This window comes from Miscanthus floridulus, chromosome 19, assembly GCF_019320115.1.
Source record: "Miscanthus floridulus cultivar M001 chromosome 19, ASM1932011v1, whole genome shotgun sequence".
NCBI lineage: Eukaryota > Viridiplantae > Streptophyta > Magnoliopsida > Poales > Poaceae > Miscanthus > Miscanthus floridulus.
In genome coordinates this window covers 101,134,465-101,139,620 of record NC_089598.1, presented here as the reverse complement: position 1 = coordinate 101,139,620, position 5,156 = coordinate 101,134,465, and the positions used below count along the sequence as shown (strand labels likewise).

General features: G+C 42.6%; 1 pseudogene; it reads left to right on the top strand.

The window, feature by feature from the left end:
- The first annotated feature begins 506 nt into the window (after nt 1–506).
- LOC136529276 (putative FBD-associated F-box protein At1g61330) lies at nt 507–2,423 on the top strand (annotated as a pseudogene).
- Nucleotides 2,424–5,156: the final 2,733 nt, after the last annotated feature.

Below are 5,156 nucleotides of genomic sequence, written 5' to 3'. Positions count from 1 at the left end.
GATACCAATACCATCTTTTCTTTTTGGTGTTACTTAGTCTATTATATTCATCATCTGATTAGTTTTATGTGGCCTCACGGTCAAAAACTGTTGCTGTGGATCTTCATGTATGAGTTTTATTTATTATTATATTTTGCATGATCGTTTTCAAGTGTGATTCCGAAGTTTTATCCATCTACTGTAGAACTGCATCTTGTTTTTCCCAAGTACTGACTAGCAAGAATCCAGCCGTAAGAGTTTTTTTTCTCTTTTATTATTTCAAATAAAAGAAGTATTCTTAATAATGGGAAAATAGAAGAAAAGAAAACGTTCATTTTTTTTAGCACAAAGAAAACGTTCATACCAGTACAAGGTTTATGCATTGCGGCATGGGCCGAAAGCTCAAAATTAAGTCCGCACTCCGTGGCTCTGCTTGAGCGTCCCTGGGCATCAGTTTCGGCCCAGTTCAACAGTCCATCTCTTTGTCGATAGCAGATCGGGTTCCCAAATTGGAGAACGAGAGGGAGATGGCGATCGGCACCGACGGCGGCGCCGGCGTCTGCAGCGGAGGCGGAGAGAAGAGGAAGAGGGTGGATGAGCTTGGGGACCGATGCGAAGCGGTGGAACGAGCTGCGGCAGCACATCCTGACGCACCTCCCCCTCAAGGACGCCATTCGCATGGGGGCGCTCGCGCGCGGGTGGCGCGACCTGTGGAAGGACCGGTGGGCGTACCCCGCCTCTGTCGAGGTCCAACTCCGCTCCCGCGACGCCCTACTGAGGGAGCTCGACGCGCTGGCTCGCGAGCCGGGCCCGCGTCGCCGCCTCGACCGCTTCTCCCTCGTCGTCGAGACCAGCAAGCTCAAGTCCTCGGAGCTCCGACGCTTTACCGAATACGCCGCCGAGTGCCGCGTCGAGGACCTCCACATCGAGATGCGGAAGAGCAGCAAGCTCAACTTCCACCTGCCGCTATCGAGCCCGCTCCAGCGCTCCTCGCGCTCCGCCGCATCAGCATCTCCAGCATGTACTACAAGGACGCCCAGCCGTTCCACGCTCTCGAGGTCATCCGGCTCTACTCAGTACCCATTAAAGCGGGGTTTGACAAAATCATGGCGCTGTGCCCAAGCCTCATCACTCTCGACCTGTGCGGCTGCCATTGTGACTTCAAGAGACGCTGGACCATCATGCATTGGAACCTGAGGAGAGTCACCATCGTGGAGTGCGACGGATACATCAGAGCGAATTTGGCCTGTTTGCCTAGACTTGGCTCCTTCCGCTACAGTGCGACTTCCTCGAGATGCCGTTCTTCGTTCAAAGCCACACCGCGCTTGCTGATTTTTATATTCGGTTTACTCACCCAGTAAAACAGGTTAACCATAAGTTGAAATATTGTTATTTCCCAAAGGATTTATCCGGCCTCAACTTCCTCACCATATGTTGCAATGCCCTCCCGGTATGTTCTTTGTATTGGATTTTATTTTATCTGGTCTCCTAATCACCTTGCTACAAGCTGTTCGATTTTATCAAAAATAAAAATACAAAGGTCTTTTAACCTAATCATGCCTTTTTTTTAGCTTTTCTCTTCGTTGCCAAATATTCGACCAAGTGCCCCAAGGCCCAGTATCAATACATGGTTTGAAAGAGCTACAGCTACTCATGTTAGAAATGGAAACTGTTAACCTTGCTGGCCTCTATGTGTTCCTCAAGGCCTGCCAATGTCCTAATCTGGAGAGGCTCTTTGTGCAGGTATACCTTCAATGTTTTCTAAATTCCATTGCTTCATAGTCATCCTGAGATCTTGTCTAATTGTAATGCTTGTGGATGATTATGGTTCATCTTTGTAGCTCCCGACATTTAAATATTTGCCCAAGAAAGGTTCTGTTGATGAGGTGAGGGAAGAGCCACCGCAGGATGTTGTGATGGTAAAGGTCACAAACTTCAATTGGTGCTGCATTGAGGTGCAGCTAGTCAGTTTTCTATTGAGGAAAGCTAGCTCCCTGTGGAAATTATTAATAGTTTCACCCAATGTCACTCCACTGGATTTGCCCGGTGTACCAGAAGCAAGCGTTTTGCTTCTCAAAGAAGCTTTGGCCAGTGGCAAGATAGTGTTTAGGGAGTTTGATGATGGTGCAACAGAACCGTATCATTCTGAGGTTTTTACCAAGATTTAATTGTCAGTGATCAGTCAAGTCAGAGCCCTTTGGATAGTAATAACTATCTGGTCACTATCCTCTTGGTGGTAGCTCTTATAGATAATATATGAAAAGCAATGTTTTCTTGTTAATATCTTTCTTCAATATTACTACTAGCAAAGTTAAAATGCATGGTATCCTGTCCTGTATGTGCTTGCTTTCATGTCTTGATACCACTTGCATCTTGTATTTGCCATATTATCCCTATGAATTGAAGCAGCTTTGTATCATATTTAACAATTCAAACAAAGATGAATGAAGTTGTGTATCAGACATATTGATGATGCTATATGTTGTCGCCTTGTCGGTCTTCTTCCTTGTTCATTTGTTACCTTGAGGTATCAGATTGCATCAAAGTGGGGAGGCTTTTTCTTATTTACATGAGTTGTAGTCTTTTTGCCATTTTTCGATATGGTAATATTCAGGAAAGTTGCCCTATTGATATACAAAGTGGCAAAGTGCAATGCCGCTAGTGATGAATTTAGTTGTTTGTTGTGACTTCTATGGAGTGTGAACTAGAGAAGCAAATTAGTAACATAATTCCCATTCTTTTTTATCAATAATTTTCATGATTTATGGATGCTAATCCCTTTACTATGGACTAATCAAGAAATGGGATTTTACATGAAATAAAGCTAGTGCACGGGAGATTGGATATGCTTCCATCATTCAATTGTACCTTGTAACTATGAAAGAAGGCTGAAAAATCAAAGATTATCGTTTCTTTTCTCTTTATTTTTTGAGTGAGAACATCTCACAGTTTCAGTAGGAAAGAGTGAAGATTTACCTTGGAACTCAACCATCTCATTCTGAAGTATCAAGTTTTAGTTGTTAATGACGAGTCTAGTTGGAGTCCTATGGATAGAATACCAGACTATTAGGGAATTATCCTGTTGCTTGTAGCTCTTATATTGATAAAATATGAAGAAACCAAAATTGCGGATGAGAAATATTAGTGATAATGTTATATGTTGGTTTCTTGCCTTGAGGTATAAGTGCATCAAAGTGGGGAGGTCTGCACTTATTTACATGACTTTGTAGCCTTGTTCCCAACATATATTTTTGATATGGTAATTTTCGAGAAGTAGCTTGATTGATATACAAAGTGCAATGCTGATAGTGATGGATATAATTATCTGTTGCGACTGTCATGGCCTCATAGAATGTGAACTTGAGAAGTACGTGTTTGGTAACAGTTTTTCTGTTAATAATTTTAAATGGTTCACTATCTCCCTTCGCTATGGAAATTATGTGATTTCTAACTGAAATAAGGTGTGGATGAGAAACTGAATTGTTACCAAATTATGTGATTTCTAACTGAATTGCTAAACCCACTATTTGGAGCTTGTGTCTACTCTAGTCCTGTGGGGCGTATGTGTACGGGTGCGCGGGTTTGGGTGTGGGTGTGGGAGGGTGGGGAGGGCTTCTCGCCGTATTTCTTATATCTTATAGCTGTTCTTCAATATTTACTTATCTTTCTTATTGTTTTCTTGTCATTTATCAAGGCTCTCAATGATGATGTTTTCCATTTTGAACATCGTACTTATCATCTGAAAGAATGAAAATCTTCCTATTCAAGTCTTTATTTACTGCTGGATTTGTTTATGCATCCAGTGTGGCACAATTTATGTCAATTTTTCAAGGTTTTCCCCCTGTATGTTCCTTTTAGTTTGGTGCTTTGCTTTCTGATTACTTATGATAACTCAGTTACTGACAATTCAGTCCACCAATGCTTGACTAAAATTCAGTACTTGAAACATTGTTGAAAAATAAAATGAAACTAGCTCAGTCCTAAACACTACTTTTGATTTGCTACGTGAACACTTCCATTTACATAAGACTGGTGCCATAATACTTCACTAGTATCTAAGGAATCCACATCAATTCGTCGATCTGTTGGTTCTTTTGTTTCTGCATCACAGAGTGGTGAATTTCTTGAATAAGAGTTCACAAGTTTTCTTGAATATTACAACAACAACAATAACAACAACATAGCCTTTCAGCCCTAAGCAAGTTGGGGTAGGCTAGAGTTGAAACCCACCAAAAGCCCCAAGTCACGGTTCAGGCACTTCAATAGCTGCTTTTCAAACACTTCTATTCAAACATAGATCTCTAGGTATATCCCAAGCTTTCAAATCTCTTTTTATTACATCCCTATGTCAATTTCGGTCTTCCTCTACCTCTCCTTATATTATTAGCTTGGCTTAGGACTCCACAATGCACTGGTGCCTCTGAAGGTCTCCTTTGGACATGGCTAAACCACCTCAATCGATATTGGACAAGTTTTTCTTCAATTGGTGCTACCTCTAGGCGATCACGTATATCATCGTTCCGAACTCGGTCCATTCTTGTGTGACCACAAATCCATTGCAACATACACATTTCTACAACACTCAGTTGTTGAACATGTCGAATATTTGTAGGCCAACATTCTGCTCCATACAACATAGTCAGTCTAATCGCCGTTCTATAAAACTTGCCTTTTAGCTTTTGTGGTACCCTCTTGTCACAGAGAAGGCAGAAGCTTGTCGCCACTTGATCCACCCTGCTTTGATTCTATGGCTAACGTCCGCATCAATATCTCCATCTCTCTGTAGCATCGATCCCAGATACCGAAAGGTATCCTTCTTAGGCACTACTTGACCTTCTTGCGGTCACATTCCAGGCTTCAGTGAGGTCGGGAAACTCTTCACTCTTCCCAATGTAGACGGTAACCTCACACCGCTTAGTGTCATACTTTTCATACTCACGGCCCTCATACTCGGGACGATCTTTGACTCCAAGCTTTTGCAGGGTGGCATGCAGGATTCTGGGAAAACCCTCAACGTTCAGGCAGTAACTACTAACCCAAGCTCCTGCTATTTCTGGCGATGGTTGTAAGGAAGGACTGAGCAAAAAACTTGCTCAAAGAAAAAGCTAGACAAGCTAAAGTGCGCCGAGTGGTGGTACCAATGGCTAAGCCAGACCATGTTTATAAAGGCGGAGCGC